Genomic DNA, 27,198 nt, shown 5'->3' on the forward strand with positions numbered 1-27,198 from the left:
CAGTTTCAGGTTAAGTACGGACCTCCGGAACAAATTAAGTACTTAACCCAAGGTACCACTGTATTTAGGTGGCTGAAATTAAGAGCCTTTCCCATCTCTAGTTGGCCCTAGGATGGGGGAGCGCAAAATGAAAAGGAAAACGTATCGGACCCCATCCATTTACAGAAAACCACAAGCTCAGGGTAACATTTAAACCATACCCTCCAACGTTTCTCCAATGAAAATAGGTAAATGTTGTTGTTGTTGTTGTTGCATTTATACCCTGCCCATCTGACTAGGTTGGTCCAGCCACTCTGGGCTGCTTCCAGAACATATAAAAACATAATAGAACATTAAAAAAACTTTCCTACACAGGGCTACCTTCAGATGTCTTCTAAAGGTTGTATAGTTACTTATTTCCTTGGCTCAAGGGTCACATAACTCCATACCCTCCAACATTTCTCCAATGAAACTTGGTATGTCGTAAGGAAAAGCAGGGCATTCAAGAATCAAACCAGAAACTGGGACAGCTTCTGTAAATCAGGTACTGTCCCCAGAATTAAACTAAGGGCCCTTTAATTACAGTGGGTCTAAATAATCTTTAAAACCCAAGTAATCAACTTGAATTGCTATGTGGATCACAGCCAAAACAAAAAACAAAAGAAAAAACCACCCTGTTCCCTTTTGCCTCATTGTCCAGATCACTTGCATTCTGCAGTGATCAGAGTAAATTGGGTACAACAAGCCATTGCCTGTTATGAAGTCAGAAGCTGAAACAAAAGACGTACTTGTTCAGAGAAGTTGACTTTTGGAGGAAGAGAAAGAAAATGGAGCAACAACTTACCAAGAGGTGGTTCCCTCTTGTCCTAGTTTGCCTCTCCCACGCTTCTCCCTTGACACATAAACCAACCTCCTATTTAATCTCTCTCCCTACGTGGTGGAGACTTCCCTCAAAGACAGCCAAGGCAGAAGCACCTGCTCTTGGTTTACTACTTGGTGAAGCTCTTTTCATCACAGAACAAGCTTCCGTGGATATTTCATAAACCTTCCTCTTGGATCTAGCTCCAGATTGGGTCAACTTCTTTGCTGGTAAGTTTCTGAACTTTCTCCCCTGCCCTGTGTGGCTTCAGTAATCTGAATCCCAATGGCTTTCCTATCTACGGTTTTTTATGAGCTAGGAAAGATAGTTTGCTTTGCATTTTATAGTCTCTTTATCTAAAATATTGATTTTCTGCAAAATAGTTATAAGCGGCCGAGAAAGAGCCAAGAAAGTTGTTCCAACTTCGAAGTGTTTCTGTTCAACTGTGCAATCTGAACCATGCTTACACAGAAGTCATGGGGCTTACTTCCAGGTAAGGGGAATTAGGATTGCAACTAAAACTCAAGATCTCTAAGGGAAGCATCTTTTAAGATCAATGGTCATTCAGCTTGAGCGCAAAGAGGATGCATGTGGTTGGAAAAGAACAAAAGAACCCTGTTTTCCTTAATGAGTGGTGCTTAACCCTACAGAGTTGCTTCTGAAACAGGCTGAAGGATTCATAAAGATTTGTCGTGAGCAGGATGAAGGCACTGCCTCACATCTTAAAAGCCTCATATCTTAAAAGTTTCTCCAAACTGGAAATGGCTGCATTCCAGAATGAATACCCTGCAAGAGTCCCGGAAAAAGCGGGACATCCTGTTTCCCCCCTGCAAGAGCATGGCAGCCATTTTGCGCTGAGAACTTGCCCCAGAAAAAGCACTTTTGGGGGGGCCATGAACTTGTGTGGCACCCCAAAACAGGCATTTCAGGGGCCCTGAAAAAAGCGCATCTTTGGGGTTCCATGATTTTGTGTGTGTCATGTGACTTCTGCAGACAGGAAGATGCATGTCCCAGTTTTGGAACTCAACATGTTGGAGGGTATGAGATTGTCCATTTCTAATTGAGAAAGAGTGAGCAGAAACTGTCGACAGAGGTTATAAATCTTTGTCCACTACCTCTAAAACAGGGGTTGAGCCCTTTTCAAACTCATAGATCAAAATGGTAAGCATTTTGTGTGAGAGTTCCTTACCTGACCCCACCCTGTTCCTCCCCACCCTGTCATTTTTGTCATGCATTTAGTGACATTTTCAGGTCACCTCAGGTTTGGAGCTGTGTGGGTCATTCAGACGCACATTAATCAGTCATTGTCTATATTGCAATGGAGGAAGCCACACACATCAGCAGTGGGGAACTAAAGGCCTGGACCCTCAGGCCATGCCATCAACAGGCCATACTCCTTCCCTCAGGTCACAACATTCCTCCCCCCTGATCTGTACCTTCCTTTAATGCTTTCTTCCTTGAATGTTAAAATGTGTCCATGAAATATTGTAACGCTTGTCACTTTCCTGGATGAAAATGTAGGGGTGTTTGTAGCTGTAGAAATCTCCAGCATGCAGCCTGCCATACAAAAGTAAGAGCCACATCCATTGCTACACCCACTGTTGTCTGTGGTCAAACCCCTCCCTCCATACACAATTGCCTCAGGCCCCGGCTACAATGGGCCTGCAATCCCCTGAGAGGTCAGTTTAGTCTGTGGCTGAAAAAGGTCTCCCACCCAGAGCAATCTAAAGATAATTCCAAAGATGTATGTCTTTTTATGCACATAGATCCATAATTGAACTAAGGGCTAAAGGAGAGCATGATAATTTATATCCAATGTTAGGTAAAGGTAAAAGGTAAAGGACCCCTGGATGGTTAAGTTTAATCAAAGGCGACTATGGGGGTTGTGGTGATCATCTGGCTTTCAGGCTAAGGGAGCGGCGTTTGTCCACAGACAGCTTTCTGGGTCATGTGGCCAGCATGATTAAACCGCTTCTGGAGCAACAGAACACCATGACGGAAACCAGAGCGCATGAAAATGCCGTTTACCTTCCTGCCGCAGTGATACCTATTTATCTACTTGCACTGATGTGCTTTTGAACTGCTAGGTTGGCAGGAGCTGGGACAGAGCAACAGGAGCTCACCCTGTCATGCAGATTCGAATTGCTGACCTTCCAATCCGCAAGCCCAAGAGGCTCAGTGGTTTAGACCACAGTGCCACCCGCGTGCCTATGTTAATCCTACTCAGAATAGATGGATGGATGGATGGATGGATAGAAACTTTATTTGCAGTAGCCAATTGCCATAGCACAAAGATAAAATATAGTGGGAATAGAACTAAATAGTTAGCTACTCAAAGTAGACCCAATGACATTCATTGGCACGATTAACTTAGGCCCATGAATTTCAACGAACCTACTCTGATTAATGAAGAAGTTCTCTCTGCCACCTTTGGGAAATGTCCACATAAATATTACTCTGGAATTAGCTTCCGTGGAACGACTGGGCTGGCAAGCTGCAGGGTGGATTAGATTTTCAAGTACCGCATCAGTGCAATCATTATGAGGCACACACACTTACATGGCAATTTCACTGCAATCTGCCAGAAACCCTCCAGCTCAAGGCAAGAACAACCTTTCCTTATCACCCATATTCCTTAACAACATGTTTGCTAAAAAAAACAAACCAGGAAACGGATGCTGAAAGGCAATTAAAATTTGGCTGAGCATATGCCCACATTGGATCTGACAGTTCAAAGCTGAGGATTCAGGAAGAAGTTCCGAAAGAGAAAACCACAAGACCTGAAATCATTTTGATATACATGTGTCTTTGGCAAACCCAGTGCTGTTTTTCTAGAAAAAGAGGTGCCGGAACTTGCTATGAACGCCTCCCTTGTTCTCTTATAATGGCAAAGGAGCCCACCTGAGAGGTGCCGGAACTAAATTCTGGTGAGTTCCAATGGAAAAAAATACCTGGGGAAGCCCATGACTAAGATGAAGGGGAGATGGGACTAAGCAAGCCTTAAGTCAGAGATTACTGTGAGAATGGTGAACGGTGGCTACTGAGGAACAAATGCACCTGATAACAGCTTTTTTTTTTTTGGTAGAATTAGTGGTTAGGTTAGGGAACTTGTGGCCTTCCAGGTATGTCGAGTTCTTGTTCCTATCATTTCATTTAAAAAAATAATAGATACATTTCTATTTTGTTCCTTTTTATTTTAAGAAAAAAATTCCAAAGAGGTTTACAGCCTACATCAAAACATCAAATCAAACAATCTGAAATTTTAAAAAATACAGAAGAAAATCAGATACAGAGCATAAATTCAAAGCCACATAATTAACAGGAAACTAAAATGTTAACTTAAAGATTTCAAAATAAGACGTAACAAAGGTGGTCCAGCATAGAATACACATTTAACACAGCAAAGTTAACACAACTAACTTTTTTTAATGTTTGATGTTTTACTGTGTTTTTTATATGCTGTAAGCTGCCCAGAATGGTTGGAGAAACCCAGTCAGATGGGCAGGGTATTATTATTAATAATAATAAAATAATAATAATAATAATAATAATAATAATAATAATAATAATAATAATAATAATAGTAATAATAGACTTACATTTGTTGTTTGTTGGCATCCATCTGTCCTGGGACACAATGGGAGAGTGCACATTTTGGGGTGAAGAAAAACTGTTGAAAAGTTGCAGTGCCATTTGTGGCTGTAGAGACCGGGGTCAAGTACAGAATACACATTAAATGCAACATAGTTCACCCCAAAAACTTATCAGATATTTCAAAATGAAACATTACGAAAGGAAGTCAGCTATAAAATACACATTTTAAACAGCATAATTAACAGGAGAATAACAGATTATCTTAAACACAGAACATATCTGCTGCTGCTGCCAGTGGTGGTTCGTGGTGGGCAGTGGCTGTGGAAGTTCGGGCTCAAGGACCTGGGTTTACACTAAGAGACCTGGTACTTGGCAGGGTAGCAGAGGGAATTCAGGGTGATGCTAAGACCTCCACGTGGCATGTCACTATTTGCTTGCTTGCTTGCTGCCCATCTGACTAGGTTGCCCCAGCCACCCTGGGCGGTTTTTAACAAATCAAAACACCCAACACAGTACAACATCGACCATTAAAGGCTTCCTTATACAGAGCTGCCTTCATATGTCTTCTAAAAGTTGTATGGTTCTTTGACATCTGATGGGAGGGTGTTCCACAGGGCAGGCACGACTACCAATAACTCTCTCTGCCTGGTTCCCCTTAACTTCACTTCTTGCAATGAGGGAACTGCCAGAAGGAGGAGGACCTTAGTGTCCGGGCTGAGCGCTGGGGGTGGAGATGCTCCTTTGGGCATACAGGGATACCTTTCACAGATACATTTCCTATTTCAACAACTCTGTACATTTCCCCTCCCTTCGCAACCATAGGACATACCACTAGCATGTCCATTGCTCCACGCACATGTTCCCCTGGCCCCCCACCCATCCCTGCCACGCAGCCCCCAAACGGTTACACAGAAGGGCTGAAAAAGGTTCTCCAGCTCTGATACGACTATAACCATGCAGCGTATCCAAAAGCCGCCACTAGAAATACAGGAGCAAAATAATTCAACGGGGAAAAGCCAGCAGCCAGCTCAATAAAAGATGAAAGCGTGGCTTTAGCAGCAATACTCATGTAACCCTCCAAGCTAAATAATAAGCAAGACTACCGCTTTCCGACATCAACGACCCATCGTGTCACAAACCTTTCCTTTCTTTTAAATCTATTTTTCATTGAGGACTAAGCGTTCTCTTCTCCAGCATTAGAGGTTTAGAGTGAACAGCTCCTAGTTCCCCTTTTACTGTAGTTACACAGTTAATAAGTTGGAGGGCAGCTTTAAAGCTTAGCACGCCTTGGCAGTTAAATGCTTTGGCCATGAAAGTGATATTGAATTTGTACGATTCTGGTAGGACTGAGACTTCTGAGTTCTTCAGTACAGAAGCTGACAAAGGGAAGGAGTGGAAACCAACTGGGGAGAGGGTCAAAGTGGTGTCCCTTTTTTTGGAAATGCATCCTTTTCAAATAACTCATAGGAAAAGCTTTGAATTGAAGTACATCAGGGCTTCCCAAACTTGGGTCTCCAGCTGTTTTGGGACTACAGTTCCCATCATCACTGACCACTGGTTCTACTAGCTAGGGATGATGGGAGTTGTAGTCCGACAACAGCTGGAGACCCAAGTTCGGGAAACCCTGAAATAGAATGTTAGTTAAAATACAATGGACTGGATTTAATAGTGTTGATAATGTAATGAATGGCTCTTTAGTTATAGATGAAATCCTTTAGCGGAAAACCCCCTTCGGGTTATGAAATACAGTAACCCCTCCTCTTACTGTGGTGGCCTGGGATTCAGATTCAGATGCTGAACCTGAGGAATTCCAGCCTGCACAGGATTCCCCACCTCCAGAACCAGCTGAGCCAGGGCTGGGGCATGAGACTGAAGGGTCCTCACCTGTGCTGGATCGTCAGGTGCAGACACCAGCTGAATCCGCTCTGGCTCTGGAGGTGATCGAGGACCCATTGCCTGCAGGTGCTCCTCTCCCAGCCCTGTCAGGGGAAGGTGAGGCTGCCTCTGGGTCCGGTAACCCTCCAGCCTCTCCTGAGCTGCAGAGGCTCAAGGCAGAGAGGTGGAGGGAACTAAGTTCCCGCAGGAGGAGTGCTCACCTCCAAGCCAGGAGAGGCGAGTCACCTGAGGATCGGGGCCGCCCTATGCATCGGGGCAGATAAAAGCCAGCCAGCCCCAGTCCCAAGTTGCGGGAGCAACATTGCTGGTTGCCAGATCCTGCCTGAAACCTGCCCTGCACCCAGCTTCAGCTTTTACGGACTGCCTCCATATTGCACCTTCGACCACGGACTGGACTGGACCCACGGGACCAGCACACTTACACACATTTGACTTGCAGGATTTCAACCATACGTGGTTGAAGGTGGGCTCACTGGCAGAGGAAGAAGGGGGGTGGGCAGTGCGATCCTGGTGGGGTTCCATCAGGGCTGTTCCCCCGTCCCTGGGACACGTGCCAGCCCTGCCCCCGCCTGCTCTCCGCCCCCGGTGCTGGAACATGAATCTCCGCCACTGGTTGGCTGGTTGAAATTGTACAAGTCAAGTTGCAAGTGAGTCGGGAGTTTCAAAGCCCTTTGCACTGGGCCCACTTGAGGTTACCTGCTACAAACGGAGTTTTTAAGTCTTCTGCCTTGCTTGCCGGCTCCGGAAGACTCTTGTGAGATCTCACGGGACAATTTGAGTTCATCAGAGATCTCACACCTTCTAGAGACTGTGCACCAATCAGATCTAGCCCCATCAAAACAAGGCTTTTCGTGCCAGGTCACCCAAGCAGCCCCAGAATCAAAAAAGCTTTTTCAAGCTCCTGGCCTTGCTTGCTGGGCCAGGAGCTGGTTAGATGCAGAGGATTGCTGGGAGGAACCAGCTGCTGAACCACCAAAGGAAGAAGGGATTGGTGGTGGGATAATGGTAAGTGGTCAGAGGGAGAAGAGGGAGAAGGATGGGAAGAGGAAGTGCCAGAAGCTGAAGAGGTAACATGGTTTAGTTAGCTGGGAGAGTTTGTGGCAGAGAGAAGCCTAGAATCAGAGGCAAAAGCTGAAGCAGGAGGTAGGTTGGAGGGAAGTAAAGAGGCAGAGTTGAGTCAGGCTGGTGAAGAGTCACGGATGTCTCCTCATCTTGCTGCAACAAGCTCCTTTCCCCCCTGACTCCCAGAATCAGGAGAGGCATGAAATGGGAGGCACAAAGACAAGCACATGGGTGTGTGTGTGTGTGTACATGTTGAAAATATTATTTAAATTAAAGCAAATATTAAAAATAGCATTTAGGAAAATCACGATTTACTGGGAGGAAGACAACAAAGAGACAGGACGATGCTTCTTGCCTAACTTGGGGTACCATTTGGTCTGGGGATGGTGCTGATTACTGGGCTACAGTTGCACATCTGTGCTAGTGATCTTGCTTATATCCCTGTTAGACCTTTGGTTCCAATAGCTCAGGAGTGTCCAAGCTGGTGCGTTCCAGATCGTTTGGACTACAGGCCCTATCAGCCCTGCTTGGCAAAACCTGCAATAGCTGGTGTAAATAAATAAAGAGTTTTGATAACCCCCCATAGCAACAGAATAAATTGGGGTCAAATACAATGCCACCTTTTGTAAATCCACATTTTTGTGGCTACCTCCAACTCTTGGAACGAAAGCTGAGGTAATTCGAACCTTGTTGAGGGAAGTGAGAGTGCTGCCAAGATACACGTCCGATCTTCTATGCTACCTTATTAGATTACGGAAAGAAGTTGCAAATAATTATTATGCTTCCTGGAAGGGAAGAAAGAGGAGAGAAATTATGGTGATAAAGTGGTACTTCTGGTTAAGAACTTAATTCATTCCGGAGGTCCATTCTTAACCTGAAACTGTTCTTAACCTGAGGTACCACTTTAGCTAATGGGGCCTCCTGCTGCCACCATGCCGCCACTGCATGATTTCTGTTCTCATCCTGAGGTAAAGTTCTTAACCTGAGGTACTACTTCCGAATTAGCTGAGTCTGTAGCCTGAAGCGTTTGTAACCCGAAGCATTTGTAACCCGAGGTACCACTGTACTTGAAACATCAAGAGGTTGCAAAAGCTCTTGCTTCTCTTTTCATGAAGTTCAGGCCATCTGTCAGTGTCCAAGTAAGCTATAAATGTGGTTTGATGAGATGTCTGGTGCAGTCCACAGATGATTCAGACAGATGAACCAGAAAAGCAATTTGGTTCTTAGCGATGTGAAGCTGAGGCTTCGTATAGACGGAAGAATTGGAAGATAACATTGAACTGGCATCGCGAGCAGCCAGAATCAGAAAGCAGGGAAGGAAATCACCCACCAGTGTAAATCTGTGATGGGAGAAATTGCACCAGTCACAGTTACACCACCATTAAAGGTGAAGGTGCCTTGCTTTGAATTCAACAAATCTGTTTAAAGAATGTGCCAGAAAATCCAATGTATTAAAGGAAGCACGAAAAGAGTCAAAGGAGTTTTTGAACAGTGTTCCGAGTTCTGGGAAAATGCAAAGTCACCTGAATACTGCACAGGGAAAGTCCCATTACCTTACCATATACTGGTTTGCCATTCTGGTGCGATCAAATGTACCAATGCGGCTCCATGGTAGAGCGTATTCCTTGCACACAAAGATTCCTCAGTTTGACTCCTGGCATATCCAGGTATGGCTGAGGTAGACCCCCCATTGAAACCCTGGAGAACTGTTGCCAGTCTGGATGTAAATAATACTGAACCAACAGTTTGACTCCATGTCTCCAGGTCGTGAGTTCAAGCCCGATGTTGGGCAAAAAAATTCCTGCACTGCAGGGGGTTGGACTAAATGACCCTCACAATCGATCCCAACTCCTCAATTTTAGAATTATAGGATTCTAAGGCTGCGTCCTACGTTCTTAGAGTTTCTGCCTTTCACAATTCAAGAAGTCAGGAAAGATTTTCATGTATGTGACAACAGCAGCATGGATGCTATTTGCCCAGAGATGGAAATAAGACAAAGTCTCTACCAGAGAGGAATGGCAAATTAAGCTGTAAGACTACACCGAAATGGCAAAACTGACTGGAAAGCTCAGGGACCCAGAATACAAAAATTTCAAGAAAGAATGAGGAAAATTAAATTATTACTGTAAGCAGATGAAAACATTAGCAGAACATTAGACCCAGTATAAGCAGATGAAAACATTAGCAGAACATTAGACCCAGTATAAGCAAATGAAAACATTAGCAGGATTTTAATCTCACTTGTAATGTTACAAATACTATGGACAATATGGATAGATACAAAATATAGGCTATGCAGTTGAAAACGTTGACATTAGAACCCATGGAGGGGATGGGGGAAGTCTCGAGAAATATATTTATATGGATATGTATTTGGTTTTGTTATAAATTTATATTTGTAAAATCAAATAAAAATGATTTTAAAAAAAGAAGACAGGAAATAGACAGTGCAGGCTACCCAGGCCGTTGGAGAGATTGGGTGCCAAAAACAGCCTTGTTTCTTTTCCCTGTTGTGGAAAAGATGCCTTCTTCTGAAGATTGTTGTTGTTGTTTAGTTGTGTCCAACTCTTCGTGACCCCATGAAGGTTAGCTCAACCATAGATACATTCCTGAAGAGGTAGCACCATGTACTTCTAGATGGCTTAGAAACTTTTGGTCTGAAATCAAAGCATCAGGAACAGTATGGGAACATAATGAGACATAGTTACAATAATGGGTAGAAATAGCTTATTCACTGAGCTTTGTAGTACAAATTAATCCATCTAAGATAAGGTGGGAATGCACAAGAATTCAGATGCTTGCTCAAAGTGAAGGAGCCTTTGAGTGCTTTCCAGGTGAAAAGTAGTGAAGGCTTCAAAGGCATTCCAAAGGTGGGGACTTTGACCACAATCTGGGTTGCCTACCTCTGCCACCGCCTTCCGCTTTCAGTACCCAAACTTATCCTGACGGATTGGGAGGAAGAGCGAGAAGTAGCAGAAGAGGAGGCCAATCCATGAATCTGGGATCATCTAAGGAAGCTGAATGGTGGGAGACTCAAGACAGATTCAAAGGAAGAGCTTCTTCATAAAACACATAATTAAACTATAACATTTGTTACCTCAAGGTGTAGCGATGGCCACCATCTTGGACAACTTTAAATGATTAGTCAAATTCATGGAGGATAAAGCTTTCAATGGCGGCATATTACCTCCAGCGTGTCTCTGAATATAACTTGCTTGGGTACATGATCGGGAGAATGCTGTCAAGCTCCTGTCTTGCTTGTGGGTTTCGGATAGGCCTCCATTTGGCCACTGGGGGAACAGAACACTTTCCTAGATGGACTTTAGGTCTGATCTAGCAGGTTTCCTCTTATGAAATCACTTTCAGATGTTTTATAGGAAACAATTCATAAATGGAGCCTAAATCATCATCATCATCATCATCATCATCAACATCTCCTATCTTTTTCTCACTGGGCCTTTTTTTGCCTGGAAGAAGAGGTAAGGCATAGTCTCAGGCCTCAATGGACCACCTTTGTCTACCAGAGATTGAGATTAGGACTACTGCTTGCTCCATCCATCATTTATGCCAGGAAGAAAGCCCTGGAGGAAAGGATGCACATAAATTTTCTACCAGGAATTTTATAACTGGTTGTCCTAGTCCAAGTCTCTGGTTGAGCCCTGAGACTGTACACTACTTCATCTTCCCCTCTGTGCTCCTAAGTAAGGTTCTGTCAAGGACTGACTGAATGATGAAGAGCAGTGGGAGATGCCAGCCCAAGAACCGCCCCCTCCCAGGGATGACACAGAGGAAGAAGACTTAGACCCAGGACAGTGGTGGTGGGACACTGAGGACCGGTCTGCGGAAGGGACAAGCTGGGAGGTGATAGAAGCAGGAAGTTTCAGAAGAAGAAAGCCATTCCAGGACAGGGTTGGGTGCTGAGGGTCACAGTATGAGCACAGACTCCGACAAGGAAGAGTCAAATGCTGCTTCAGTTGCTCAGCAGCTGCACAGCTCCTCTTCAGCTAACTCTCCTCCTTCACTGACACCCAGATCATAAAGAAGCTTGCACATTGCTGAGTCAGACAGGATCCTTTCCCCTCATCAGAGTTTTTGGCTGCTTGTGAGGAGTCCCGAGGGAGAAGGCTAGAGAGGGAAGGAAGGAAGGGCCAGACGCCAGTCCCAGCAACATCTTCAACTAGGGCAGATTAGCCTAGATGAACTCTGTTGCGTTTTTATTTTTGCTAATAAAAGCTGATTGCATTTCATGTCTTGAGTCCTCTTCTTGACCTGTGGATGAACCTTCATTCCTGACAGCCCCTTGACAGGTTCTGGGCATTGGGACAGAGGATTCAACAGCAGTTTGTGAGCAGGACGACATTGTGCTTGCTCTTGCCCACAAGTATTTGAGTGGGGGCGACTAACATATGTGAGGATGCTCCCGCCTGAATATTCACAACCCCCATAAGATAAGTATGCCTGTTCCCACACCACTGTAATGGTCCCTACAGTACCACAACAATGTCTCAGGGGCACCTCTGCCCCACTGCCCTCCGTGATCCTTACTTCTAAGTAATGCATTTAGAATCAAACGTTTTTAGATAGATAGATAGATAGATAGATTCTTTATTGTCATTACACACGTGCAACATTGCACAAGTGCAACGAAATTGGATGCCATCCCTTAAAAACAACAAAAGCAAAACAACAACAACAACCCACAAACCACATTCCAGCCACACCCACACCCACACCCATCAATCTCCCAAGTCACACTATCGAGTTACAGCATTCAAAAGGGCCACAGCTCTCGGGTAGAAACTGTTTTTCAGTCTATTTGTCCTTGACTTGATGTTTCTATATCTCCTGCCAGACGGCAGTAGTGCAAACAGACTGTATCCCGGGTGAGATGAATCCTGCAGGATGTTGTTTGCTTTCCTAAGACAACGGGAACCGTACAATTCTTCCAAGGATGGGAGAGGTTGACCAATAATCCTTTGTGCTGTGGTTATGACCTTCTGGAGCACCTTCCTCTCCCTAGCTGTACAACTGGAGAACCAAGCACAAATACAGTATGTAAGAATGCTCTCTATGGAGCCTCGGTAGAAGGACACCAGCAGTCTCTCACTCAGATTGTTCTTCTTTAAAAGTCTGAGGAAATAAATTCTCTGCTGGGCCTTCTTCACCAGAGCAGTGGTATTTGCGCTCCAAGTCATGCCCTGATCGATAGTTACTCCCAAAAACCTGAATTCCGCCACCCTCTCCACCCGTTCCCCATTGATATGCAAGGGCTGAATGTCCGCCTTTTTTTTCCTGTAATCCACCACTAATTCCTTGGTCTTAGCCGTATTAAGAGCCAGATTGTTCTCTCCACACCAAACACAGAGCCGCTCCACCTCGTCCCGATAGGCGGACTCATCCCCTCCTGAAATGAGCCCTACCACCGTAGTGTCATCAGCAAACTTGATGATTTTGTTGCTGGAATAGATGGCTGTACAGTCATACGTATAGAGAGCATAGAGCAGGGGACTCAACACACAACCCTGTGGTGAGCCGGTGTTAAGGCTAAGGGCTGTGGACATATGTGACCCTACTCTAACCCTCTGAGAACGTTCTGACAAAAAATCCAAGACCCAGAGACAGGTGGAGTTGGAGAGTCCAATCGCCTCTAGCTTGGACACCAGTCTATGGGGGAGAATAGTGTTAAAAGCTGAGCTAAAAATGAGAATAGTGTTAAAAGCTGAGCTTTCATATATCCTTTGGCTATGAGGCCGCTGGTTCTTTGCCACACATGGCAAAACACTTGCTATTGACTTTAGCAAACACCTGCTCCTCTCCCTTATGCAAGATCAGGTGGCAGAACAGCAGTCCACTGGAAGCTGAAGCATAAACAGTTATGTTAATATTTCTGGCTCCTTCACCCTCCCTTTCCTCTTTTTGATGATCTAAGAGCTTAGAGTGGCCTAAGAGCTTAAGAGTCTGTCGCTCCAAAGTCACCAGGGGACACAGAACAGGCGGGAGAGCTGCCTAAGTACCCTTTATACTCCCTTCACACAGGGATAAAGCTGCTTGGTTGCTTGGGAAATAAAGGTCAAAAAGTTTAAGTTGTGTTATTTCAGACATTTCCATGGCAACAGGCTCGAACAAACGGGGCCTGAATGCAAAACTGAGGCATTATTTTAAACACAATATTAATGGTCCATCCCCACATTTGCAGTGTAATGACGTCCTTCTTTCAAGAATGTGCTCATTGTTGCAGCATTTGGGTTCCAGATCTGGGCTTCAGTCTTAAATCCTGCAGCCCATGGGTCCAGCGACAGTCCCAGATTTACAGAAGCCATCCCGGTTTCTGATTTGATCCCAGAATGTCCTGCTTTTCCTTAGAACACTCCTATTTTCATTGAAGAAATGGTGGAGGGTATGGAATAGGACATCCCCATGGCTTTTTTCCAGCCAGAACTCACTGGAACTCAGTTCCGGCACCTCTCAGGTGGGCACTATTGCCATTATAAGAGAACAAGGGAAGCTTTCATGGTGAGTTCCTGCACCTCTTTTTCTAGAACAATTGCACTGAACATCCCTATTTTCATCCGAGAAATGTTGGAGGGTTTGGCCAAAACCAACTTTCTTCCTGTAAGATAGCTTTCCCCAATCTGGGGTCCTCTAGACTACAAAACTCCTATCGTCCTTCGCCAATGGCCATGCTAGGTGGAGCTGCTTTGGAGTTCTGTTCCTAAACATATGGAAGGCACCAGGTTGTGGAAGCTCATTAGATGGGACAATCCAGCCTTCTGAATGGTGAAGGTGTGGCATAATAGACCTTCCTAGGTTGGGTCAGCTTTAGCCCCGAACATGCTGCCTGCAACTTTTTGTAACTTACTCCTCCAGACCTATTTTCCTCCAACGTCTTTGCCTATCTTCCCCCGTATTTTTGTTTGTTTTCACTTTTAACATAAATCACTTATTGATCCTACTTCAGCCATTGTCACCTGGAAATAATCTAATCTCTACAATGGCAGAGAAGAAGCATGACAAAACTGAGATGGCTGTGGACGGGGAGTTACAACTTGTTAGCCAACCTCCTGACATAACACCTTGTGGAAACAACTTTTACACTATTTCTACTACAGCTGCAATTAAAAGACGCCTGCTTCTTGGGAGAAAGGCGATGACAAACCTAGACAGCATCTTAAAAAGCAGAGACATCACCTTGCCAACAAAGGTCCGTATAGTTAAAGCCATGGTTTTCCCAGTAGTGATGTATGGAAGTGAGAGCTGGACCATAAAGAAGGCTGATCGCCGAAAAATTGATGCTTTTGAGTTATGGTGCTGGAGGAGACTCTTGAGAGTCCCATGTACTGCAAGAAGATCAAACCTATCCATTCTGAAGGAAATCAGCCCTGAGTGCCCCCTGGAAGGAGAGATCCTGAAGCTGAGGCTCCAATACTTTGGCCACCTTATGAGAAGAGAAGACTCCCTGGAAAAGACCCTGATGTTGGGAAAGATGGAGGGCACAAGGAGAAGGGGATGACAGAGGACGAGATGGTTGGATAATGTTCTCGAAGATACAAACATGAGTTTGACCAAATTGCAGGAGGCAGTGGAAGACAGGAGTGCCTGGCGTGCTCTGGTCCATGGGGTCACAAAGAGTTGGACACAACTAAACGACTAAACAACAACAACTATGCTGCTGCTGTTCCTGTTTCCTTTCTTTCAGTTTTCTTCTCTCTCTTATATTAGTTAAATTTAGAAAAACTGCACTAACTGAATATATCTAAGTCAGTGAGTAATGGCAATCGATTTTCATTTTCTCCTTGACATCCTTGGTGACTGAGATGGGCAGATAGCACAACAATGTTCTCAAAATGTGCAGACATGCCAAAAAGTGAGCAGTTAGGTCATCTCCATTCTGATTCTCCTTCTTAGCCCCCCCCCAACTATTGTGTGAATTAGTCAATTTAAGCCGTAGCGCTAACTTGAGTGGGAATAGATTATGGCAGCTTTCAGCAACCTGGGACTGTCCAAATCTGTGGTTCCCACAGGGGGGCAATTAGATTTTAATGGGGACAATTCGAGAATGAGTTATTAACAGTTAATGGCCTTTTAGGCTTCCTCCATGTGAATAGTTCACTTTTTGAATAATAAGAATTATATGTCACAGGGGGCGGGTGCCAGGATTTTAGAGATGCTTAGGTGGGGCATGGCCGAAAAAAGGTTGGGAACTACGGGTCCAAATGTTTCGGTCCGCAATTATTCACCTCTTTCTGGGCTGTACTACTTCAGAATTTAGGTGGGGTCTGCATGATTAAGTATTTTTCTTTATAGTTTAAGAAAATTATTCCCTGAACTCAGAACCATAGCTATCAACTGTCCCTTATTTGGCGGGAAAGTCCCTTATCACAGTGGCTGTGTCCCGCTGCTGTCCCTTATTGATGATGTCCCTTAAATTTCCTGGGTTTCAAAGGAAGCAGCTCCTCTCCCTCCCTCCCTGCTGGCCAGGGAGGAGGGAGGCTCCAACTGTGTTGCTTGGCTGTGTTGCTCACCCAATAAGGAGTCTAAGAACGACTGGGGGTGGAGCTTGCATGCCTTATGTCGATCAAATCAGCTGCGTTGCCTGGGGACTCGCTTTTGCTCAGCCCTTCCCAGTGGAGAGGTGACGGTGGTTTTCCTTGCTGCATCCCCTTTGCTGGGTTGCTGCGCTGTGGGAACCACCGCTTGAGGCTTCATTTGGCTGCTGGCTGGGCTTTCTGCCTTTGGCTCGGAGGGGCTCAGAAGTTGAACATACCTGTGCTGGGAAAATCCCTTATTTTGGCTGCTGATCCCTTATTTTCGAGGCTGCTGGTCCCTTATTTTCAAATCTGTAGGTTGACAGCTATGCCAAGAACACTTGATGAAAGGGAAAGGCTTCCAATCTAACTCTCCCCTCCTTGCTGTTTTTTTAATATGCGGGGATTGTTTTTTGCCCTTGGGTGAGCTTTCTATCATGAGAACCTTCAACTGCAGTCAAAGGTGGTGTGTTCCAGATAGAGCTTCACTATAACATCTGCTGTTTCTGAGATCTAAATCCAACGGACAGTTGGTCCTTCTCTAGCCCATACGGGGAAGTTCACACATTTTTGTTTTCTGTGTGGGCAACATACAGAGCATCTATCATGCTACTCACATCTTACGTAGGAATGAAATGGTACAACCATCTTGGGTTTTGTTTTTAGTAGAAAAATCATTGTTTTCTGTTCTTGTCGGGAGGTTCAAAAGGTCAGCCAAGGAAGACTTAAGGGGTGGTGTAAAAGCATGCCTATTATGGGGAACTTAGACTTAGAAAAACTCTTATTGCCCATGTGGTAGGCTGAGAGGTTGGTGTGTGTGTGTGTGTGTGTGTGTGTGTAAAAAAGTGTATATAAGTGAAACTAGCAAGCAGAGATGGTTTCCTGGGAATTCAAGAAAGCATTTTAAAATCCCAAGAAGAAGCCAGGACAGAGAGCGTTACAGAGGCATCAGACGCCAGGGATAAAAGAAGTTGAGCCAGAAGCTGCACTGCTATTAGACCAGGATGAGCTAAAATTGTGTTATTGGCTTAAGCAGGAAAGTGCCTAGATACAGTGGCGTAGCGTGGGTTGTCAGCACCCGGGGCAAGGCAAGTAATTTGCGCCCCCTAACCCGTGGATTTGCGCCCCCTAACCCGTGGATTTGCGCCCCCTAACCCATGGATTTGCCCTAACCCCAGATGTTGCGCCCGGTGCGGCCCGCCCCCCCTGCACCCCCCACGCTACGCCACTGCCTAGATATGCTACTTTCATATCCAAATTGCTTATTAGAGTTAACTGTATGGAAAGTACCTTCTAATCTTATGTTTCTTTCCTTCTGTTCTTTTTCTCTTGCTTTCTCTTTCTTCTCTTTCCTTTCCTTGTCTTTTCTTCCTTCTGACTTTGTTCCATCTTAGAGGCAGAGGGCCTTCTTGGTAGTGGCGCCTGCCCTGTGGAACGCCCTCCCAGCAGATGTCAAGGCAATAAGCAACTATTTTACTTTTAAAAGACAAGTGAAGGCAGCCCTGTTTAAGGAAGGTTTTAATGTTTGGTACGGTATTGGTTTTAACATTCGGCTGGAAGCCACCCAGAGTGGCTGGGGAAACCCAGCCAGATAGGAGGGGGAATAAATAATAAATTATTGTTATTATTAAAGTAGCTATTTTTTCTCAGTATATCATAAAAAAGATCCTTTGTGATGGGAATGTGTTTTTGTACATCTTTGAATCAGTATCAATAAATACTTTTTTAAAAAAAAAGAAAAGGAAGTGCTTTCCAATCAAAGAAGAGGAATTGCAGATTTCTGCGAGAGGGAATTGATCAGCAAAGTCATTGTCCCGATATATTGTGATAAGCCATTATCTTTAAAAAGAACAATTGCCAAACTGCATGGATGATATGGTCTTTGCTGGCTTCTGGTTACAGCAGCTAGGAAGTGCAACCTCTATATGATACCTTATTACCTGGTATCGGCAGTAGATATCTCCATCATAAAACCTGTATGTCAACTTCCCATTTTGACATTTTGCTGACCACTGTCAGTCGACGTAATTAAGTTGAGCTACCAGGAACATTGATCTAACCCAATATGGCAGCTGACATGTCCCCAGCTATAATCCAGCTCTGAAACAAAAAAAGTTTTGGCTCAGACTCTCCCCGACAGCAGATCCAATTAAACTAAGGGCTGAAAAATGTTCCATCAAGTTTATACCTTTTCTGAATTTTGCTGTGATTAAGGGAACATTGTTCTGTTTCCTGTTTATTCATCCTTCTTTATTACCTTTTCCCTCATGAACTCCTGATTACTCAACACCTAAAGCCTCTAATATGCTTGTGCTCTTTATTCCCTTTAATTTGTTAAATGGTTCACTGCTTTTCAGGCAATGGATGTGAAAACCCAGTCAAAGCCACCCAAGGACTGCTGTGCGTTGCTTCTTTCCCAACAGAGACTGTATGGCTGGCCAGATCACAGAATTTTAGAGCTGGAAGGGAACCCAATGGTCATCTAGTCCAGCCCCCTGCAATGCAGGACTACTCAGCTGCCCCGTACGGGGATCGAACCTGCAACCTTCATTATCAGTGCCACGTTCTAACCAACTAAGCTATCCAGGCTGACATGCATCACCTAGCTTTCTATCAGGTTTCATATTGTCGCTCTTCCACATTAATGGAACTTGTGTTGTTGTTGTTTAGTCGTTTAGTCGTGTCCGACTCTTCGTGATCCCATGGACCAGAGCACGCCAGGCACTCCTGTCTTCCACTGCCTTCCACAGTTTGGTCAAACTCATGCTGGTAGCTTCGAGAACACTGTCCAGCCATCTCGTCCTCTGTCGTCCCCTTCTCCTTGTGCCCTCCATCTTTCCCAACATCAGGGTCTTTTCCAGGGAGTCTTCTCTTCTCATGAGGTGGCCAAAGTATTGGAGCCTCAGCTTCAGGATCTGTCTTTCCAGTGAGCACTCAGTGCTGATTTCCTTAAGAATGGATCAGTTTGATCTTCTTGCAGTCCATGGGACTCTCAAGAGTCTCCTCCAGCACCATAACTCAAAAGCATCAATTTTTTGGCGATCAGCCTTCTTTATGGTCCAGCTCTCACTTCCAGACATCACTACTGGGAAAACCATAGCTTTAAGTATACGGACCTTTCTTGGCAAGGTGATGTCTCTGCTTTTTAAGATGCTGTCTAGGTTTGTCATTGCTTTTCTCCCAAGAAGCAGGTGTCTTTTAATTTTGTGGCTGCTGTCACTAACTGCAGTGATCATGGAGCCCAAGAAAGTAAAATCTCTCACTGCCTCCATTTCTTCCCCTTCTATTTGCCAGGAGGTGATGAGACCAGTGGCCATGATATATTTTTTTTTGATGTTGAGCTTCAGACCATATTTTGCGCTCTCCTCTTTCACCCTCAATAAAAGGTTCTTTAATTCCTCCTCACTTTCTGCCATCAAGGTTGTGTCATCTGCATATCTGAGGTTGTTGATATTTCTTCCGGCAATCTTAATTCCAGCTACGGATTCATCCAGCCCAGCCTTTCGCATGATGAATTCTGCATATAAGTTAAATAAGCAGAGATATACAGCCTTGTCCTACTCCTTTCCCAATTTTGAACCAATCAGTTGTTCCATATCCAGTTCTAACTGTAGCTTCTTGTCCCTCATAGAGATTTCTCAGGAGACAGATGAGGTGATCAGGCACTCCCATTTCTTTAAGAACTTGCCATAGTTTGCTGTGGTTGACACAGTCAAAGGCTTTTGTTAATGGAACTAGGTGCTAATAAAGCCATACCAAAGGCTGTCCCCCGAAAATGACACAAACAGCCTTCATATGTTTTTCACATTTTATGTTCTTTCCCCCCTCATTCAGCAGCAGTAGTACTGAAAAAAACATTTCAACTTTCCCTGTGATTTTATTATTTCCCAATTGCCCTCTGCGCATCAAGATGGGCAGTATCAAAACATCCCTTGTAGCTCATGTTTTGTTTCATTTTCCTAGCTTAAGGCATTCCTCATACGATACGGTTCAGTGTACTATATCAGATAATGAATGAAACAGGGAGTGAAAGAGCATTTTATCTGGAAAGATCGCAAACATTGTTCAAGTGCGTGGAACATTTCTCTTGACCCATGAGAAAAAGGAGGCTGTGCAAACTGTCGTTGATTTAACTCTGGCAGCCGCAAATCTATTTTTTTCTCCTTTTGTCTGTTTAGTATTGAAATGTGCTTGGATGTGGCTGTTGAGTGAAATATGTAGACAATTTCTCATTCCCGAGTCCATTTTTAAAGAATTGTTTTTTAGCTGTACTTTTAGATTGGCCATCTGCATGGATTCATATACAGTGGTACCTTGGGTTACATACACTTCAGGTTACAGACGCTTCAGGTTACAGACTCTGCTAACCCGGAAATAGTACCTCGGGTTAAGAACTTTGCTTCAGGATGAGTACAGAAATTGTGAGGTGGCAGCGCGGCGGCAGCGGGAGGCCCCATTAGCTAAAGTGGTGCTTCAGGTTAAGAGCAGTTTCAGGTTAAGAAGGGACCTCCAGAACGAATTAAGTTCTTAACCCCAGGTACCACTGTGTTATTTTTTGTCAGGCCTCGGAGACAGGCCACACCAAAAACCTGATTCCAGCACAGGTGGAAAGAGAGCCAAGCCTGATCAGCAGCATCTCCTGAAGAGACTGAGGGGAGTAGCAAACTTAGATGATTGGATTTTATAGGGCAAGGTTTGCCAGTACCTCCAACAGCACCCACAAAAGAAACGATCCCCTCAAAACTCCACGAGAGCCTGCTTTCTCTTCCTGCTTGGTTTCTGTTTGACCAGACTCAGCCTCTCATACATTGAATTATGACCCTTAAAACATGGCAGATGATGCTCCCCCCCCCCGTGATGGATGAGGTGGGAGGAATGCCCACACTATTTTGTGGTCCTGTCTCTTTCCCTGCTGTGGCAGCCATTCCCCCAATGTGGCAGCCATTTTGTGTTATGCAACACACACTCCATGGCAGCCATTTTGTGACTGGCACCCACAGGGGTGCCAACTTGAATAAAAATGGGGGGGGGGGACAGATAAATGTTGCCCTGCATAATGTGGCATGCACACACCTATTGAATGGCAATGGCCATCAACTGGCGGGGGGGGGGGGCGTTATGTATTGAAGTGCTCACCCTGGCCACCAGGGGTATTGTGTATATAGTTTTCACTCAGGTTCACGTCAGTTAATTTAGGCGGGAAACCCTGGGGTGTTGTTGTTACAATGTTGACAGCTGGCTGCCTATAAAAGCAGGCTGGCTGAGCTGTTCAGTTCAGTTCAGTTCCAGCTTACTTATAAAGAACTACTTGGAGAAATCTCTGTGTGCTTTGTCAACCCACTACTTGATAGGAGCCCTCTCAAATATTTTATTGGGGTGGACGGACAAAGGGTCCTCGGCCCCTAGGAGTTGGCTCCTATGGGTGCCCATGGTGATTTTCTTCAAAATTCCAGCTGTGCCAACTGGTCCCAAATGGTTGGCGACCCCTGTAGGTAGATTCAGGTTGGTCTTGATTAGTCTATGGGGTGATCTGCCAGTATGCAGGCTGAGGTATTATTGGCCGTATTCTGCTTTGGCGTCACCTTTGCACTGCAGCACTTAAGCAGCATTTATGCTGTGAAACAGAGCAGCTATTTCACAACCCTCCCCTCACCCCCAGTAAGTCTATTGCATCTATTGCTGGGAAGATGTGGTTTGACTGTTGGAGCAGACATTGTCAGGGGAGGCTGTCTGGTGTGTTGGGTGTTAAAAAGTAATTTGACCACTGCCAGAGGCGGCTCTTTGGCCGTAAAGCTTGTTTAAAGTTCATCTAAGTGTGGCAAACATTCCTCTCTGCACTTTCATGGGTTTTGGAGAAGAAGGGGACCTGCAGTAATAAAACAGAAAACAAGATGTAAAGTCTAGCTTCTGCAGCATAGCATTTTTTGAGCAAACAAGTCCTGGAATAAACAGGATGCGTTAACATCTCTCGCAGATTTTTTTGTCCCTGTTGCCGAGCGTTTGTTTTCTTCAAAATTCAAATCACACTTTAGGCAGGGACACTTTTGCCATGTGGAAGCTTAAAACTTTTACATCTCCATTTGATCCACATCTGTTGCGAAAATTGCAGGCGAGGACTCGGGAATGAGAAATGCAGAACGATTTTGGCCGTTTGTAAAAGTCGAAAACCAACTGGATTTATTGTTTGGCCTCTGCATTGCTACACCTGGGGAACATCTAGTGTAGGAATGTGTGCCATTCTGGAAATGGGTGACAAGCTGATCAGTGCTATATCTCACTTTAAGACCTTGCAGAACAAAACAGCCTAATCGTGATGGCCATCTGAAAAACAAACAGTCAGCTCTTGTGCCTTTTTGCTACCCTCTGATGAGGTCCAGCTCGCCTACCAACCTCTCTCTGCTAAACGAATATTACAGGAAAGCAGATCAGGGCAGGTCTGTCTGGAGAATTCCTCAAGACCAGCACTCACTACATAAGTTGATAATCTGAAATTTTGTACACTCTAAGTGTCCTGATTTTCCAGGGACAGTCCCGGAATTACGCAAGCCATCCCAGCTTCTGATTTGATCCCAGAATGTCCTTATTTCCCCTGCCAGTGCCACTCCTGCCACAATTAGAGAAGACGATGAGCTGGTGCTTATTCTGAACGGTGGCGGTGAGGGAGCATCCTGTTGCCTCTGCATGGTTGCTGCTGCTGCCTCCCCACAACCTTGGGCAGTTCATGCCAGCCTCTGGAGAACAGGCAAGAAGAGTTTGGATTTGATATCCCGCTTTATCACTACCCTAAGCGGCTACCAATCTCCTTTCCCTTCCTCCCCCACAACAAACACTCTGTGAGGTGAGTGGGGCTGAGAGACTTCAGAGAAGTGTGACTAGCCCAAGGTCACCCAGCAGCTGCATGTGGAGGAGCGGGGAAGCGAACCCGGTTCACCAGATTACGAGTCCACCGCTCTTAACCACTACACCACACAGGCAAGGAGGAGACAAGGCTGCTGCCACAGCCCCATGTGATGCACCAGCTCTGAGGGGCAGGCAGAGGGCAGGGTCACTCTGGCCAGGGACAAAGGGGGAGCAGAGTGGAGCATGAGGAATCTTGATAATTTATTTTAAAAATGTTTGGTGAGTCCATGTCTAATCTTGCCCCTTTCTAAAATATATTCATTGGTGTGCATTTTTCTTTTTATAATTTGACCAAACCGGTCCTTAAAGACCTACATAGGCTCCCAGTACATTTCGGAGCACAATTCAAAGTGTTGGTGCTGACCTTTAGAACCCTAAATGGCCTCAGCCCAGTATACCTGAAGGAGCGTCTCCACACCCAATGTTCAGCCCCAGACACCGGGGTCCAGATCCGAGGGCCTTCTGGTGGTTTCCTCACTGCGAGATGTGAGGTTACAGGGAACCAGGCAGAGGGCCTTCTCGGTAGTGGCGTCTGCCCTGTGGAACGCCCTCCTGTCAGATGTCAAGGAAACAAACAACTATTTGCCTTTAGAAGACATCTGAAGGCAGCTTTTAATGTTTGAAGTTTTATTCTGTGTTTAGTGTTTTTTTGGGAGCTGCCCAGATTGTAACTGTCAACCTTTCCCTTTTCTTGTGAGGAATCCTATTCGGAATAAAGGAATTTCCCTTAAAAAAAGGGAAACGTTGACAGCTATGCCCAGATGGGAAGGGTATACATAATAAAAATTATATTATTAAAATATAATCGGGATTATGAGGTTTTCTCAGAAGAGTGAAGGGTGCTGTGTCCCTGACAGGAAATGTTCTGCAGGAGGTGGGGGGCAGTAAATGCAGGGTTGAGAAGGTCAGTTGGGGAGGACAGAAATGTCCCTATTTTCAACTTTGGAATGTTGGAGGGTGTGAAATTTGTCGATAAAAGAGCATGCAAATATATTCACAAATAGTTCCAAAGGTTAGTCTTGCTAAGCAAAGCTCCCTCTCAGATGTGCACGTATCTTTTGACATTGATCTTTTCAGAGAGATGTTGGCAAGATACGCTTGCTCTCACTTCCTGGATCTGTGAAATCTTGCCATTCCTACTGCAGATGCAGTCCTTAATGTAAAACCCATTTCTGGGGAAAATATATATATTAAGGTTGCTGGCGATTCCCAGCAATGAATCATGCTGAGAGTTCCTTGAGGTGCAGTTATCTTTATTGTTATGGAATAGAGGAGGACACACGTGGATTATTTTGGCCACTAAGGCCCCTTTTAATGGCAGTATATATCTGCCAGGGCCATTAACACATCACACTGTAGTCTCTCTAGCTTTATTAGAATTAACGAAGTGATCCTATGGAGGGGTGAAGATTGCTTGGTGGAGAAGCTGCCAGTTCATAAGCCCTGCCAGCTCACATCAGCCAAGGTTTTTAAAGCATTGATTTAAACCAAGCACATGAACGTGAAAAGATAGTTTCTCCCAGTTTCTCATTTTGTTCTAGCCTTACATTAAGTTCCTCACATTTCTGCATCAGTCTTGGGGAAGGGAAATTTACATTCTCATGGAAATCTGCCAGATTTTAGTGCACATTTTCCCCAATATACACGTTAGTTGTTGTTTTTTAAATACATTTTTATTAAATTTTCACTTTAAACAACAAACAATAAATTTCCATATTCATCTACACAGCTCATTTTCCACAGGTCTGCTGAGCAATGACTTCCCTCCCACCCGGCCACAGGCTTTCTTTTTCAATCTACATCTCACAGTTTCCTCTCCTTTCCACAAATCCATGTCGTAAGATTTATTTCAGTCCTGCTAATGTCTTCAAACTCCTACAGTTATTACTTATGTAGTCAATGAATTTACTCCAGTCTCTTTAGAATTTTGATTCTTCCTGGTTTCAGATCTTGCAGGTCAGTTTTGCCAGTTCCGCATAATCCATCATCTTCGTATGCCACTCCTCCAACGTTGGTAACTCTTGTAATTTCCACTTTGGGGCTAATAAATTTCTTGCCGCAGTCGTTGCATACATAAATAGGCTTTGATCTGCCTTTTGCAATTTGCAGTGGGTGGTGGGCCAATATACACGTTAGTTAATGCAATTTTGCCTGGTGTACACATTTTTGCAAGTAATTTCCCTAGCACAATGCGTTTTAGGTGTTGTTTTTCATGACTATATGCATTTGATTGGGTTGGAGAACTGCAAACACCAAATTCAGAGTGCAAATTTCAAAGAATAGCTGTACTTCATCTTGCACATTACTTCTGAAAGTGAGAAACAGGTAGGTTTGCATTAAATTCTGAATGGAACCATATATCTCCCCCATCCATAGCATAGGTGCATCTAATGAAGTTTGATGGCCATCTGCCATAGATGGGTTAGCTGAGATTCCTGCATTACAGCGCGTTGGACTAGATGACTCTTGGGTCCCTTCCAACTCTACGATTTTATGATTCAATAATAATAATAATAATAATAATAATAATAATTTGACTTTTATTTGTTGCCCACCCTCCCTGGCCAAAACCAGGCTCAGGGTGGCTAACACCAAATATACAGTACAGTGGTACCTCAGGTTAAGTGCTTAATTCGTTCCAGAGGTCCGTTCTTAACCTGAAACTGTTCTTAACCTGAAGCACCACTTTAGCTAATGGGGCCTCCTGCTGCTGCCATGCCGCCGGAGCACGATTTCTGTTCTCATCCTGAAGCGAAGTTCTTAACCTGAGGTAATATTTCTGGGTTAGCAGAGTCTGTAACCTGAAGCGTATGCAACCTGAAGTGTATGTAACCTGAAGCGTATGTAACCCGAGGTACCACTGTACATTAAAAACACAAAATCAAACAATTGGTTAAAATACAGTTCTAAATCACATTTAAAATCAGAATAAAATTAAGTGGGAGTCCACAAATCATAATCGTAGGGGTAAGGAAATGTTCACCAGGAAATGAATAACTTACCCTCAGAGTCCATGCTCAGCTCATTCTTTCTCATGGCCTGATTTGATTGGGAAACTAGCAAAGCAAGGCACAAACTGGCAACAAGTCCCTGTAGCAACTTTGTCCTCACATCTCCCCAAACAGAACCAGACTGGATAACTTCAGCTATACCATCAAGGCTCATTCAGTTCCACATCTGTCAGTGTGATACTCCATCATCTGTCAGAAATACCCGTCTACTCTGTCTATGTTGATCAACAGGGCAGGCTTTATGCACGATCCTAATATGAATGTACGCAGGCCAGACATTTTTAAAAAAGATAATATTCAGAAAACTGTGACATGGAATTTTGCTGCCAGCCTTGACATCACCATCATTCAACAACAGCATCTAAAAGGAGAGCTCCAGAATGAAGCCACAGAATTGGCATTCATTAGCACTTTAGATATGAGGGAACTGGGGTTCAGAAGAGGCTTTGGTCACATTCTCAACAAACACTTAAAGTGCTATGATACCACTTTAAACAGTTATGGTTCTCCACCCCAATAATTCTGTGAGTTCTGGTTTGTTTATACATTCACTCATTTTATACATTTCATTAATTTTACAATCATTTTGACATTTCAAAACTTGACTTCCTCCTTTTTCTGAGGTTCCTTAAATTTATATTTAATATCTTCTGCATATCCAAATTAACCTAATTTGCTCATTTATTCATCTTCTTAAAATATATACTCTTATGAAACTGCAGGCTATTACAATAATCCTGCCAATGTTTTTATCTGTTTACAGTTTATCTGTAAATATTCAATAAGCCATTTCCATTCTTTTATAAAAAGTTTCCTATCTTGATTTCTTATTCTTCTGGTAAGTTTTGCCATTTCTTCATATTGCATCAGTTTTTGTATCCATTCTTCCTTTGCTGGGACTTCTGCTTCTTTCCATTTTGGGGCAAGTAACATTCTTGCTGCTGTAGTAGCATACATGAATAAGTTTCCATACAATTTAGGTAGCTCTGTCCCTATAATTCCCAAAAGAAATTGAGAATTACAGAGCTACAATTTCCAGTTTAACAGTCAATACCTCTGCCTGAGGAACAAGGGGGGACTGTCACCCTGTGAGTGGAATAGTGGGGTCTCCGAACGACTCTCAGCACCTTTAACAAACTACAGCTCCCAGAATTCTTTGGGGGAAGCCATGATTGTTTAAAACGCTATCATAGTGTCTTAAATGTATGGTGTGAATGTGACCTAGGAGTTAGTCTCGCTTTGAGGGGCGGGAAGCATTGTCCCACTTTAAGCATTTTGGTATTGATTTTGCAAGGACTATTTTGTCAGAAATAGCTCAGAATGTGTCACACTGACTGAATTCTCCCTGTATGTATAAACTTAATATGTAAAG

General features: G+C 44.2%; 1 protein-coding gene across 1 annotated transcript in view; it reads left to right on the top strand.

The window, feature by feature from the left end:
- Positions 1-782: 782 nt before the first annotated feature.
- Positions 783-27,198, top strand: part of SLC13A1 (solute carrier family 13 member 1) — a 94,057-nt gene continuing 67,641 nt past the window's right edge. The window contains exon 1 of the mRNA XM_083574531.1: positions 783-1,068. The gene's annotated coding sequence lies outside the window, so the exon portion shown is untranslated. The remainder of the gene's footprint in view (positions 1,069-27,198) is intronic.

This window comes from Podarcis filfolensis (genome assembly GCF_964270895.1).
Source record: "Podarcis filfolensis genome assembly, chromosome: 10".
In the NCBI taxonomy this organism is placed as follows: domain Eukaryota; kingdom Metazoa; phylum Chordata; class Lepidosauria; order Squamata; family Lacertidae; genus Podarcis; species Podarcis filfolensis.